Below are 16,087 nucleotides of genomic sequence, written 5' to 3'. Positions count from 1 at the left end.
TTTAACCTCAGTGGATTCGTCAATAAGCAGAATTGCCGCGTTTAGGCGAATGATAATGGCTCTTTTGCGCCAAAAATTTCATGGCCAAATAATCTCACGTCGCGGCGATGTCAATTGGCCGCCAAGATCATGTGATTTGACACCGTTGAACTTCTTTTTTTGGGGTTATTTGAAAGAAAAGGTGTACGTCGATAAGCCAGCAACAATTCAAGAGCTAAAGGATGAGATAATTCGGCCCATTAACGGCATAGAACCTCAATTATGACTCAGCGTCATCGAAAATTTGGACCATCGGATGGAGGTGTGCCGCCGAAACCATTTGGCCGATATTTCATTCCATGCGTAATTGAGCCATACCAGTATTATCATAACGAAGAGAAATGACAATAATTTCCTAAAAAAATTGTATTTTATTCAAAATCAACACCGGCCCTTAAAACTTAACCACCCTTTATATTAGGATAGCCAAATACCTTTTTGTTTTTTTGATGATACCTCATAACTTTGTTCTATGACCAAATAAATTATTAAATATTTATGGCCGTCATACCGCCAGCGCTTTCAAAATTACTATTGAAATCTCATAGGGTACATGCAAATTTCCATAAATTTGGTATACTATTCAATAAAAGCTACCAAAAATAAAAGAAAATATGAAATAAATATTTGTGTTTCTCTAATTAAAAATTTTTTTTTTTAATTTTGGGAGATATCGGGGTTCCCATAAAAGGGAAACATTTAAAAAAAAAAAGCTTAGCCTCAATTTCAAGGTAGATTTTCTCGATATTTTGTATTCTTCTGTGTTTTTGAAATATAATATAACGTTCTTGTACATGGACTGACGGATGAACGACAAGGTGAAGTCCAAAATATACAAAGCCATCTCTTTAATGAAGAAGTGCGTTGGAAGTTACATCCCTAGCTGACCTTCAGTGAAAGCTTGATGATTTTCGATTCAGTGGCAGCGAAGTTATTGCGTCTAATGTATCATTGTGTTTGTGTCATCGGTACAAAATTGAGTTTCGAACAAAGAGCTAATATAGAGCTAGACTAAAACGTTTACCGAAACATTTGAATTGAAAAAAGTTCATGGCGATGATCGTCTATCTCGTGCCACAGTTCATGAGCGGTTTACACGTTTCAGAGATGGTTATGAGGACATGAATAACAAGGAACATACGGGCCGCCCAAAATCAGTAATCACCGAAAATTCAATTGAAATCGTTTGTAAATTTATCAAAATCGAACCGAAATCATCGTTCAAATTCATGGAATCGGAGTTAAATATCTCCAAAACATCGATTCATCGCATTTTAACTGATAATTTGGGCTTACGAGAGGTCTGGGCACGTTTCATTCCGCACAAGCTAACTGAGGAGCAAAAATTGCTCAGAATTTAACATTCGAAAGACTTCATTAAACAGGCGAGAAAAGACGAGAACTTCCATTACAACATTGTAACGGGGGATGAAATGTGGTGTTTCCAACATGAACCTGAAACTAAGCGTGAAAGTGCCGAAAGGAAGGCTCCAGACGAGCCACTACCCAAAAAATCGCTTTTGGAGAAGTCAAAAATCAAGTATATGCTCATTTGTTTTTAGAATTCTAAGGGAATTAACCACAAGGAGCTCATGCCAACGGGCCAAACCGTCAATGCAATTTTCTATCTTGACGTTTTGAAGCGTTTGTTACATCGCATTCGTCGAATTCGCCCGGAATACCGCGAAGGAGTAAGCTGGCGTTTAGTGCATGATAATCCACCATCTCATCGATCCACTCTTGTGAGTGATTTTTTGACTAGAAATCGCATTTTAACCATCAATCATTTACCGTATTCGCCTGATATGGCTCCCTGTCACTTGTACCTATTCGGAAAATTGCATTTGGCCATGAAAGGAAAACGTTTTGCGTCCGTAGAAGTCATCCAAAAGGATTGCGCCGACATTCTGAAGGACATTCCCGTCAATGATCTGAAACACTCTTTCGAAAAGCTTTTAGATCGCGTAAAACAGTGTATCGAGACCAGAGGGGCCTATTTTGAATAAATAAACTCGAAGGTATTAGAACAAAGCTCCTGTCGTTTCTATTTTAGCCCAGTCTTGTTTATTTTGGACTTCACCTTGTATCTCTTGCTTCTCTTAAGATACTACAAGCAACCTTTATTCGAATAAAGTAACATCATTGCGCAGTAGTGCAACTATCCTTCTTTTATACCATAAATTTTGCCTAATGCCCTTCACCTTTGAGTGAAAATTATTTATACAAGTGTTAACAAGTCTCGAAACATCTGCTACCTCATCAAGGGCAAGGCAAGACAAAGCAAAGTTTTATTTACTAAGTATTTTTTAGACAATTTATTTCATATACATATTTTCAATGCCGCTGTGATTATTGAATTTTGAGTTGACAAACTGAAAGTTGACACTTGGCAAACCGACCGCAAAATAGGGTCATAAAGTCAGTGGCGGTGAATGGCTTCCATTGGCAAATGATGATGGAATTGACAACTGTTACGTACATTTCCATTTCATTATTAGTTTTCTGCTGTTTCGACGCAACATTTTTGTTGACATTGGCATATGTAAATACAAGTGTATTTTAATAAAGCATAAATCTCTTTAAAAACGATGCATAAAGTATAACTTTCTTTGAATTGAAAAACAATAATACCATATACTAGGGCGACCCATTTTTTCTGCAGCATAGGATTTGAATTCAAACAGGGGTGCATCATATGAACAATAAGAGAAGCCCTAATTTGATGAAAGACTTATTAAAGATTGGTTTTGGTTCATCGAGAGAGGAATTTGCTACTCAATTGTTATCGGTTTTATTGCCGCTTCCCCTCAACTAAAAATTATGTGTACCTCAAAATTTGATTGAAAATCGATAGCTATCGATACCAATGACAACTTATATGGCTTGACAGCTGAGAATGGCAAACAGTTTTGACATTTCTATTTAGTAACGTTTGACAAGTCATCATAAATCGTTTAATGCCAGAGCAACCCTTGCAAATTGTGGAAACTTGGTTTGAAAAAAAAAACAATTAATTCGTACGCGAAGCTCATGGATCACTAGTTTTTTTCGGTCCTTACTTTTTTCGAAATGTGGAAGGAGCGGCCGTTACGTTAAATGACTCATAACTCGCGCTATCGAGCCTTGCTGACTGAATTTTTGTTTCCAAAAATTAATTAGCTAAACATCGCCAACATTTGGTTCCAATAAGATGGCGCAACTTGCCTTACCGCCAGATTATAACAAAAAAAAAAAAAAAAAAATCATTCCAACAATATTTCTGTTTCGTATTATCATTTTAAAGACGTAGGAAAATGAAGTGAAATTTCTCGAGGTCAGAAATTTTATTGTAACTTATATTCGTCACTATTCTTTTCAACGTCGAAGAGAAAACCTGACATGGTGTTAGTGTGACGTCAATTTGGCGATTGGCCTACCAGAGCGAGCCTCATTTCTGACGTTCAACTTTTTTTGGCTACCTGGTCTGACTTTCCACTTTGATCGTGGGGGTATTGAAAAGTTTTCCATTTTTTACCTCAAATTAGGAATGCTGTACTACTTTCTAGGCCTAATGATCCATTATGAGTTTTTAAATAGAAGGATGTTGTATCTTGCTTAAATGCCACTGATTGCTTTAATGCATGCAAATCAATACTGTTAAAAATATACTGTTATCCGTATAACTTATAACTTAAGAATAAACGTAATAAGTTTTGCAAAAGGTTCATAAAAACTAAGAACCAACATTTTAACTTTAAATATAGGGTGGGCCATGTAAAATTTGCTTTTTGAATTGGCTATAAAATGAAAACTATTCAATATTTTTTCAAACATTTGTTTTTATTTTGAATATTGAACATTGCCATTTATGAATGAAAAATAATATCGTTGAAATGATTGCCACGACTGGCTTTACAGTAGGCCATTCGATCAACCCAATTTTTAAGCATATTTTCGATTGATTGGGCTCCAATTTCATGAATGGCAACTTCGATTTCGTGTTTTAAAGCATCAATCATCTCTGGATGGTTCGCATAGCATTTGTCCTTAACGGCTCCCCACAAAAAATAGTCCAACGGGCTTAAACCACAGCTCCGAGGCGGCCAATTGATATTGGAATTTCAGCTGATTATTTGGTTTTCAAAAACGGTAGCCAAAAGTTCGAGTGTAACTTTGTCAGTGTGACAAGTTGCACGGTCCTGTTGCAACCAAATGTCGTCCATGTCATCCTGTTCAATTTTTCAAACAACTCGATGAGCATGTCACGGTAACGCTCGCCATTTACTGTAATCGCCCTATCTCATCCTAGTCTACAAAAATCTGCAGGCCTGGATAATTCTAATTTGCGGATTTCGAAAATTATGTGCTACCCTAAATTGTTTTCTTTTGTAATATAATAACTTATTATATACCTACATACATCTAATACCTAATAAAAAGTATTCAAATTTGTAAAAGTGTCGAGAAAAAATACGTGCATAAGTATGTAATTGTAGGTGGAAATACACAAAATGTAAAGAATCACCGCCTTCAAAGTCAATGAAACAATATCAAACTTTGCAGACTGCGACTTTTGCTAGCTTTCTACCCCCTCCCATTAATGCAAATTATATTTATTGAATTTTAGCAAAATTTTCAGACTTGATGCGTCTGACAAACAGTCACGGGTAATACAGCATTTTGTTTTTTAGAAAAGAATAATAATAGTAATGATGTGCAAGAAAGAACGAATGTATGTACGTACATCTGTTTGTGTGTAAGTTGGAAATGCTGAAAATAAAACGTGCAAAGTTTCATAAGCAGAGGCAGACGAGTGGAAATTCCGCACATTATCTTCTTTGTCAGCGGTTATGAGGGCGGGTTAATAAATTATTTGACTTACTTATCTCGCGCTTTATGCCGCGTATGTTCGTATGTTAGTGTTAGAGTGAGTGCAAGCAAGAATTATTAAATTGCGACGCTTGGAAAAGGAGAGTTTTTCACGGCCATTTATAAGTTGAAAGTCTGAAAGTCTAATATCAAATGCAATAAAACAAAATAAATGTTTGAAGTGATTTTTTGTAAACAAGAGACTATCACCTGTTCTTAAGGATGCAAAAGCCAACCATGGAACAACATCGTAACTCAAAAAATCAGAAATGCATGAAATAGGGCTTCTAAGCTTCAAATTACTATGGCTCCCTAAGTAAAAGTAAATACACATTTTCACCTAATGTCATTTTAGTAGATTATTTTTAGATAAAAAATAAGAGTTGGTCGTCGGCGTTGGTTTTTTCTAAACAAAAATTTTTTTCGCACGATACTACAAACTCGCTGCGAGCTGAGGGCAATTTTAAAAAATCGATTTAAATATTTTTATAACATTAGAATTTTTCTAATTTTTAATTTTTGCTAAACTAAATTTTTTATTTAGCTTGGAGCCTAATTTTCAAAAATTCACAACTTGAGTTCTACCGGAGCTAGAAACATATTTTTTATTTATTTTTAGTTTAAAAAAATTACTAATATTAAAATAAATTAATTTATTATTAAAATAAATTTTTTTGAAACTTATCTCCTTAGCTCTCAAAATAAATAAAAAAATAATCTAGTTGTAAATTTTTGAAAATTAGTCTCCAAGCTCTACTTATCGATATACACAGCACCATTATTAAAACTTCAGAAATCCGTTCGGTTTGTTAAGGAATACCCCATATTTGTAGCTGTCAAAAATAAAATAAAATACCTTAAGGGGATCCGGTGGTCTAGAAATTAAAAACAAACGATTTTTTGTTTTTTTCGATATTTCGAAGGTATAGTATCATAAGAATATACTGTTCATGCGGTAATTCCTAATATTACAGCTTCTACAACCCATTAACTATGTAGGTAGAGAGCGGCCCGCGCGAATTATATATTTAAAGTGAAACAGTGAGTAGTTTGCAGAAAACATGACTTTAATCTTCAGCGTCAACTTAAAACTAATCTGTACATTCTAAAATAAATTGCTTATTACCTAAAAGAAAGCTGCATTTTATGAACAGTTAAACAAAAAGCATCACACCGCCTAAAAGCTGAGTTGCAATGGTATTTTTCTAGCCAACATTCCTTTTTACTATTTGTTTATTTGTTGTTACTAGAACTGTTTAATTTAGGTTCTCCAACATTGTTTTCTCATTAACAATTCTTAACATTTAACATCGTTTAGATTGTTTAACATTTACTTTGACATCACTATTGTGTTATTGCCATGTTAATAACATTATTATTATGTTATTATTATTTTTTGTTTTTTTTAAGGAGGTTAAAATAAAAATGTCAGAAACATCATCAAAGGTCCCGTCGCACCATTGGTATGTGGGGCATGCTCCCACTCCCGGCTGAGTTCCACCCTGGGACCATGGTAACATTTCGTCAAGGTGGAGCCGCGTTTATGTCTATTGACACAACAGGTACCTGCGTCCGGGTTCCTCTTACATGGGCGTATGGGGGGTTATAAGCTATCGATAGTATCCATTGCTTCATAAGTGGTTCAGGAGCAAATGGAACATCGGAAAAGGTGTCGTAAGTATTACCGACATGTCGCAGTCTGATACCGTCTTGAGCACTAAGCTTAGGCGTCTGTTATTTGTCGTCAGTTCATAGGCAGTCTACCGCCAGTCAATAGCTGCTGCTGAGTTCTTGAAGAGATACCCCTATCATTGTTGCAAAATTTGTTGCTGCATTCCAGCAAGTATTTGAGGCGATCATCTTGGCGATTAGATTTTCCGGGCACAGCTGACCACCCAGAAGTGATTCAAGCGTGGAAGAATACGTGTTCCGCACTTTCTATGGCGTTGTTGCGGTTTGGGCAGAACGGGGTGTCCTCCAGATTAAATCGCACAATTTTGTCAAATTTTTCTTTTTTTTATTCTAGTACGGGACATAGCTACATTTTTGGTTTTTGTGTTTCAGATAAATAGAAGAGCCAAAATGGACATCACCGTCCATGCCTAATTTTTCGAGAGGGCCAACTTCAGCGCCATTTTTTAAATTATTAACATTAAAAAATATTTTTTTTTCATTTTTGTATTTAAAAGAAGTTAAATAAAAATCCTAAAAAATTTAAATATAGTTTTTCAATTTTTTTATTGCAAAAAAATCCTGAAAATACCCTAAATTTTCAAACGCTAGACCACCGGCACCCTTTAAGTACTGTCTAATACATCTGGAAATCGTATTGGATCTTAAGCTGCATTGAAAAATTTGTATCTAAGAGAGTTTGAAAAACGCTAGCGTCGCTGTTTAATCACCAAAAACAAACCTGCAGATGTAACATACACAGCCATACGTCCTACAGCCAAATTAAACTAGGAAGGGTGGGTATAGCGGAGGGCATGCATTGGAGCGATGGGTGCAATGTGAACCTATCCTAGGTAGTTCGTGAAAGTTATAATGAATATATTTCCTATTGATCTTGATAAAATGCCTACAATTTCCTGTGGGAGTCCATACAACCTCCTGTGAGTGTCCAAGAACTGGGCCTATGCATAGTAAGTATAAAAGGGTATGGTCAGAAAAGAAATCCCGTGAACTCTATACAGTTTGAAGCAAACTTCGAGGTTTGACTAAGTTCTTTTATACACCAATAAGCTCCTGCATTATGCATCATAGGTTTGAAATGGGGAGGGTTTTAAGAAGATTCTTCCATTTGCATGAATTTGGGAATGCTTTTGAGACAGAAATGCTTACTATTACGGCTTGCGTTCTTTTTAAGTATAATTAATCCACGGTACGATACCACGGTTTAACCCCAAAAACAATGTCAGCGCGGAGAAGCTCTCTTCCAACAAATGCTACTTTGGACAAAGTCGGCAATTGAGTAGTAAAGTCCTCTCTCAACGAACAAAACTAACATTCTATTAGGCTCTCATAATGTCCGTCGTATCGAATGGCGCGGAAGTTTGGACGGTGGAATATATCCCATGAGGCGTCCGTTGGAGTGTTTGAGAGAGAGATTTTGCGAAAGGTTTTTGGACTTTTGCGCATTGACGACGGAGAGTATCACGAATGCTCTTTGAAAACTGAGTTTTGTGGCGCTCGAAATAGCCTTAGAAACGTGGTAGCTGGTTCCTTGAGACTTGCTGACTTGAGGCTGGTTCCCCAAACGAGACTTAGATCGCAATCACAATAGGATTTATACAGAGAAGCTCCTCCAAAATCTTTAGCAATCGGCTCATAAGTAGGATACTGCTAATACAACTTTAAGAAAATAACTAAACTGTTAGTGAAACATAAGATAGAGCGGGCCATCGACAGGGGGGACTACGCTATGGGCCTCTTTTTGGATATAGAGGGGGCTTTTGATAATGCCACTTTCGACAGTATGTGCAGCTCTGCCAGTAGACATGATGTAAACCTGGTGAATTGGATTCGTTCAATGCTAACCCAAAGAATCGTCACGGTGCGGGCGGAGGAGGACCTGCTTTTGTCGTCCGGGGTAAATAGAGGCTGCCGCCAAGGTAGTGTGCTGTCTCCATTGCTCTGGTGCATGGTGATCGATCCTCTACTCACCACCTTAAATGATGCTGGAGTCTACACACAAGCATTTGCGGACGACGTTGCTTGTCTGATAACGGGCCCTTCGCTTATGAACAGCTGTAGAAAAGTGCAGAAAACTCTGGATATAATTGACACTTGGTGCTGTGCGAATGGGATATCAGCAAACCCCACCAAAACTGGTGTTGTCCTCTTTACCAAAAGGAGAAAGCTTGATGGACTCGTTCTGCCTAAGCTAAAAGGAGTCACAATCCAGCTATCCAAATAAATGAAATATCTTGGAGTAATCCTCGATAGTAAACTTCTTTGGAAGTCACACGTTGAAACAAAGACATCCAAAGCACTGACAGATTTCTGGTAGTGCAAAGACGTCTTTGGAAAAACGTGGGGTCTTTCTCCTAGCAAGGTCCTATGGATCTACATGGGTATGATCAGACCTATTATCAACTATGCATCAGTGGTCTGGATGAGTAGACTCTCCCTCGTGGGAGTCAGGAGGACCTTATCGAGACTACAACGCACTGTGGCCATCTGTTGCACGGGAGCTTTTCCGACTACTTCAGGCCCGTCATTAGATGCTCTGATTGGTTTACCACCACTTGATACTTTCATCCTTGGCCTTGAAGGCCATCTGCAGGCTGAAACACAATGAGAACTGGTACGGCCCCTATCCGGCATGGGAAAAAAGAGAAGGCATGGACTTCGATCCAACGATTCTCTCCATGCCCCTTGACTCTATGCCATCAAGAGTCGTACTTGGAAAGAGCTACACTGTAGTGCTGCCAGAGGCTCAGTTGTGGTCAAACTCAGAAAATGAACCCGGCAAACACTGTTTTCGCATTTTCACGGATGGCTCCAGAAGCGAGCATGGCTCCGGCTCTGGGTTCTACGTGGAATCCAGCAGGACAAAACTGCACTTTGCTCTTGGAGTGCATACATCTGTGTTTCAAGCGGACGTGTATGCAGTTCAAGAAGCGATGAACTTTGTTGTGGAAAACCGATGAAGAGGCAGATCTATATGTGTCTGCTGCGACAGCAAAGCTGCGCTCATGGCCTTAGACAACCCCAACCACATCAGTCGGTAGACATAATAGCCTGATGATAACATGAGTCCCCGGACACGTGCGTATCATGGGTAGCGAAACCTGTGACTCTTTAGCTAAGATGGGCTCTGAGGCCTACTTCTTTGGCCCAGAGCCTATTTTCCCACTCCCTTCTGCTGCCATCAAAGCCATCAAACCATCTTGGCTCCTTGGCACCACAAGACCTACTCAGATTTCTTCGGAGATCGGGTAGATTCAAAGAAAATTTAAAGGGAATCCAAGTGTGGTACAATGGACTTAATTAATGTCTGAGTGCTGCACTTGCTAGTTGTACCGACAAAAAAAAAAAAATAGTGAAGCAAGGCGCAGACAGTTCCGTCCGTACTATACATACTATGGGAGACTTGAACGAGGTCCGTCGCCTTTCGTACTGGACTTTGTCTATTAGTATCCAAGTCAGAAGGCTGGCTATAACTTACAATGATTACTGTAGAAGTTACTGAGATGAAAATAGCATAACATAGTTGAGCAGCGTCTGTGTATTTAGATGTCCAGCTTTAATGTGGAAAAGGAGTCCTGCTCTAAAAGCGCTTGAGTACAATTTAAAAAGCCTTCACAACGCTCTCAATTTATAACCTAAATTGCTAAGTTTTGTAACATTTATCCGGAGGCAATGGTCTAAAAATAGTACTTATTTGGGCGTTGAGTCTCTTCGCAGCCGTCTTAAGCACAAAGTAGCAACTTGTTTGTATCCCTTTTCACTTAATTTTCGGAAAATGATTCTAATCAATACAGAGAATTCTACTAACTTAGAATCAATCACTTTGACATCGTTGAATTATGGTTAAAATAATTAATTTTTACGAAGTTTTAAAGTAAATTTAGTCCTCTTTGCGTATTTTTTGCCATTGAATTGAACAACAGCAAATCGACCAGACCTAATGTACATACAACAACAACAACAATAATAATATGTCATTTAGTTAGATCATCAATCAATCAACCGAGGCATTATTGTGTAAATTTAATAGTTAATATATTTGAAAATTGTCAGTCAGCAAAAGTAAAGAAAACTTTGAATATATGGAAAGCTGGAGGTTGAATTGTAAATTTAATTTTGCTAAAGCAGTATAACACAAAATCAGTAACACAATCAACTCCTCTTTCTTTTTGCACAGCTTCAGTGAAATTCCTTTTTGTAATACTTCTTTTTATTTTCAGTCGGCATTTACATCATCGCGTATCGGTTTATATGAATGTAGTTACATACATATGTATGTATGTACGCCATCGCAAATTCGCTGTACGCAAATTCCCTAATCTGCTGCTTCTTAAACCATTTAATTTTTGAGATGTGGGGATTTATTTAAATTCATAACGGGGCGTTGTTTTGATGCTTCGCTACATTGTTATGAATTCTTGATGCTTATATGGGCCCTTTATGCCTCCCTGGAACCATAAGAAATAATAATAATATGGGTAGAGTAAATTAGTGAATACTTCGATGACATTTTTTCTCCAAAAGTCAAGCAAAATTTTGGCTTTCTAACGCTTACGCCGTTAAAAGAATGAAAGAAATGAAAAATATGTTGATAAGCCTTTAAAATGAAAAAAAAAAATTAAATATTGTAATAAAAAATATACAGAAAGAGGTCGTCGTCGGAAACCTTTTTACTACAATTTTCAACCTAGAGCAGAAATTTCTTTTTTCCCTTTCCTATCTTGAAAGCTGAAGAAAGACATATGAAAAATTTTTTATATTACTTTTCGTCATGAAGCAATAATTAAAGGTTATGTTAGATGTCTAATTTTCACCCTGTGTCAGCCATCTTGAGCTACTTACTACCAAGGTTTTTCGTGGTATTAAAATAAAGTGTCCGGTTATGAGACGTACAAACACCCAAAAGGGGTGGACGCGCCAATTATATATAATATATATGGTTTTAACTCAAGGTGCTGAGGCTATTCTTACTTTGTTCCACCAGTTTAGACGTTGTTGTAGCTGAGTCCAGTGCCTGGATTTGGTTATCCGAAAAAATAGCGATATTGCCTTTAAAAGAGAAATCTGTGATTAGCTTCCCCAATCGCCAGTACTTCCGCCTGGAAGACACTGCAGACATTTAAAAGAGGTACAGATTTTTCAATTCTAAGTAAGCGAAATCCCTGTTGAATGCTACAGTCGGGACGATGTAATCAGTCCTTTTCGAGGTGCACTGAGTTTGTCGTCATAATATACGAGGTGTGCTCAAAAAGTATCGTAAATTTTGAATTTTCGCAGGTTATGTATATTCGAATTTCGATATTTTGTGGCGATATGTTGGTACTCATGTCTCTCACTCATGCCGACGAGCTCGGCCATTTTGAATGTTCAGTTAATTGTTGACAGTTGCTTTGCTTGCACGTGTTTCGGCTCGCCTTCGATTTTTACCTATTCAAAAAGATGGATCAAAGAACCTGTATCAAATTTTGTGTGAAAAACGAAATTAAGTGCGCAGATGCATTCCGACTGTTGACTGTGTCATACGGAGAAGCTACTTTGGACCTTTGATAAACGTTGCTTTATCGGTGGTACAAAATGTTCTCAGAAGGCTGAGAAGATGTGAACGACGAAAAGCCTGTCGAACGCCCGAGCACTTCAACAACAGACGAAAAAATTGATGAAGTGAAGAAAATGGTATTGGCCAATCGTCGAAACATCGTTAGAGAAGTTGCTGAGGACCTAGACATATCGATTGGCTCGTGCCATTCGATTTTTTCAATGACTTGCGCATGAGACGGGTCGCCGCAAAATTCATACCAAAACTGCAGAATTTCGACCAAAATCAGCATCGCATGGACATCGCTAATGAGATGTTGGACTCTGTCCGCGACGACCCAAATTTGCTCCAGAGGGTCATAACTGGTGACGAATCGTGGGTTTATGGTTATGACGTGAAAACCAAAGCTCAATCATCTCAATGGAAGCTGCCGCACGAACCAACACACTAATGATGCCACAGCCACAGCCACCGTATTCCCCAGATCTGGCCCCCTGTGACTTTTTCTTGTTCCCGAAACTGAAGAGGCCCATGAAAGGACGACGCTACGCTACGATTGACGAGATAAAGCGGAGCGGAACAAGATTAAAAAAAAAAAAGATTTTTTGAAGTGCTTCGAAGTTGGAAAAAACGTTGGCACAAGTGCACAATATCTCATGGGGTTTACTTTGAAGGGGACAAAATAGATATTAATGAATAAATAAAAAAAATTTGAACACACCTCGTAATTTGAAAGTATAGGTGGTTGGAATTTAAATCCCCTTTATTATCTTCAAAGGAAGCTCGAGGCCTAGGTAAGCTATGAGAATAATTATTAGAAACGCTCAAGAGAGGAACGTGAAGAAATATGTTTTGCTTAACTGATAGCCCATTAGTTAACTAATCGGGTTTTACAGTAGCAAAATTTCTAAAAATTTTCTTAAGAATACTAAAAAATCAGGAATGCCTTAAGAGTTGATGCATACATTTATTTCATTACTGATTAATTTTTATTTTCAATAAAAAAGCTCTTTGAAATAAATATGTGTATGTAGTTGTATATATGTACAATACAGACATATGCACAACTAAATGCACGTAAGATTACTTTTTTATGTTACATAATTTGGGAATTTTCCGGTGTCGGTCTTCCGGCGCCATTTAGTGTTGGTAAGCTCTGATTAGCCAGCCTAAAACTTTGTGTAAACTTAAGTGATAATTATTGTTAAACTTATTCTGTATTTGTTGTAGCGATATGCTTCCTCTATATAATTTCTCACCTAAATAATTATATCCCTTCATGCAGCTGAAACCAAAGTTTTAATAATTGCATAACCAGCGTTTCGTGTTTGTTAGTTGTGTAATTCTTTCACTTTATAATTTTGTGGAACGCTTTAAAAAAAGTTGCCGGGTGTGAATATCAATTAAACAACTTTATTTTGCAGCTACGGCGCATTGACAAGCAGCGGTAGACTATAAGAAAAATTAAACTGTTTGAAATGATGCGAAGTAGAATAAAAAATATAAAAATGAAAATAACAAAAAAATAATAAAATTTTATCTATTGAAATTTATTTGTACTGCTGTGTAGCTAAAAGTGCAATAAAGCTTAGAGCCTCGCGGATAAGGAACAAAAGCCATGCCTTCAACTTAAGGGGTTATATTCGGTTAAAAGACCGAAAAAAGCGAATTTTTCAGAATTTTTTCTGAGAAAACTTTTAAATTTATTGATCAAAAAATTTGTACACATATTTTGTTATCTTTTAACTATATTTTAAGACTTAGTATAGTAAAAATATTTATTTGGTCAAAACGTCAAAAAGACGTTTTGCGGTGAACACTATATCTCTGAACTGGATTCTCTGAAATTAAAAAACCAAACAGATTTCGTTAAAGTAATGTTAAATCTAGTAATTGATCGAAGGAATAAGCAAAATAAATTTTTTTGAAAAAATGGCGGTTCCTCAAAAAAAACACAACAACAACAAAGAAATCGATTTTTGACTAAAATTTCGGCCTTAAATTAAAAAAAAAAATTATCAGTGAAAAAAAGTCTTCGATTAATTACTAAAAGGTATATTTATGAAGCTCGTGTTAAAATTTGAGACTAATCGGTTTAGGCGACTTTGAAAACACCATTTTGAGAAAAACGCGTTTAAAGTTTCAAAAGCACTTTACATAGGATCAAATTTTTTTTTAACTTACATTGAGTTGTCTATTCCAGGACCATAGGACCTCCAGGACCCCCGCTTCGGTAGCTTCTAATAACTCGAGCTGATGTTGTTTGCAGGCTATTCTTTCATCTCGGGCATCATCAAGAGGCAGGTGCATAATTGGGACAGCGTTCCAGGTAAGCGCTGCTGCTCCGGCCTTGTACTTTCAAGCACTCTGAAACGCCTTTTCAAATTCGCGCCTAACTTCGAAAATATTCAGCGGAACGATATTAAATTTTCTGTGCGTATTCTGAAATGTATGCACATTAAGAAAAAAAAAATTAAAAAAAAAAACGATTTTTTCAAAATTCTAACTGTATATAACCCCTTAAAGAGCATTCAGATGCAATCAAGATGTTGATTTAATCACTTCTACGTGCATTTCCCGACAGAAGTGACTGTGACTGATTGATGTGTCGTTCTAAACGAGACGAGACGAGCTTATAAAAGGCATTTGGCGTCTTCTCCAAGTACTGCGCATAGAGAGAAGCTTACAGGCCTTCAAAATAGTGTCACGTTTTTTAAGCCGATGACAGCAAAATTGGTAAGTAGGATAGATTTTGCTCAATTAAAATTCGTCTTCTTTGTAGATGGTTAAGTTGCGATCATTTGTTTTGGATTGGCAATGACTTAATCGAAATCGAGATTTCGCACAATCGTTTCATCGACATCATAGCCTTGCTCTGTTCTGGAGATCGGGTACCGTAGTTCTATTCCTGGGAATAAGAAAACAGACAAGTTTTTGAAGAAAGGATCTGAGACAGCATCTATAAAATCAAGTATCAAGTGATGATAAGTGGAGAAGAAACGAGAGCTGCTACAAACAGCTGGAGAATTATCCTAAGAATCTGCATGCACACTCGGCCTTAGACTAGATGAACTAACAGCCTAATTAACATCTAATATAAACATGCAAGCATTTCTACCCATTGTAGGGTAAAAAAACAAAAAAAAAAAAATAAAAATATTCTCGTTAAATATTATATAAAACTTAAGGGGGGGGGGGGGGGGGGGGGAGGCGGATGGGGAAAGTTAGCTCAAATGAACATTCGGCAATGGCAGAACATTTTCAAAACACATTAAAATTGCAGAACATTTTCCACCACAACTGCCTGTATGTATGTATGTATCATGGGGATACATGCATAGGGACTAACAAAAGTTCGATAGATTAATGGTTTTGCTTTTGTAGTAATCTTATGACGTTTCATTCTAGGACCGAGAAAAATCGGTGGATACGAGGAAACGTAAAATTACTGCTGAAAGGTCGGTAGAAATTCCGTTACCAACGCAACAAGAAATTTGCGTTGCAATACTTTACGGCTTACGACGTTAACTTAAGCCTGGGCAAATTTTCAATGGATTCAACATTGCATAGGTTAGGTTAGGTTATGGTGGTAGTCGGTGTGTACAACCAACTCACTTAGACTTTACAGGCCCGTTGTGATATCACTGTGCGGCACGGAAGCCTAATTTATTTAACTTAATGAAACAATTTTGTGGCTCTTATGAAGCGCAGGATTGGTCCAAAACGGACAGTGCGGAAGAGAATTGGAAGAGTATCTACTTAGAAAACCTGCACTCGCTTTTGCTAAGACTAGACAATTGCAAAGGAAGTGCACAACTGTTTATTTCTCTTCCTTAGCTCTACAACTTCTACAATATTTATGGGAGAAAACTCCTAGTCTCAAGGAATGACTGCCAAATAGTCAATGACCGGTTATACAAAACACGACCTTCAAGATATCCTCTATTGGGGTGTTAAGCTGTTTCTTTGTAT

Source organism: Anastrepha obliqua, chromosome 2 (assembly GCF_027943255.1).
Source record: "Anastrepha obliqua isolate idAnaObli1 chromosome 2, idAnaObli1_1.0, whole genome shotgun sequence".
In the NCBI taxonomy this organism is placed as follows: domain Eukaryota; kingdom Metazoa; phylum Arthropoda; class Insecta; order Diptera; family Tephritidae; genus Anastrepha; species Anastrepha obliqua.
The sequence above is the reverse complement of the archived record's forward strand: the minus strand, read 5'-3'. Positions refer to the sequence as shown.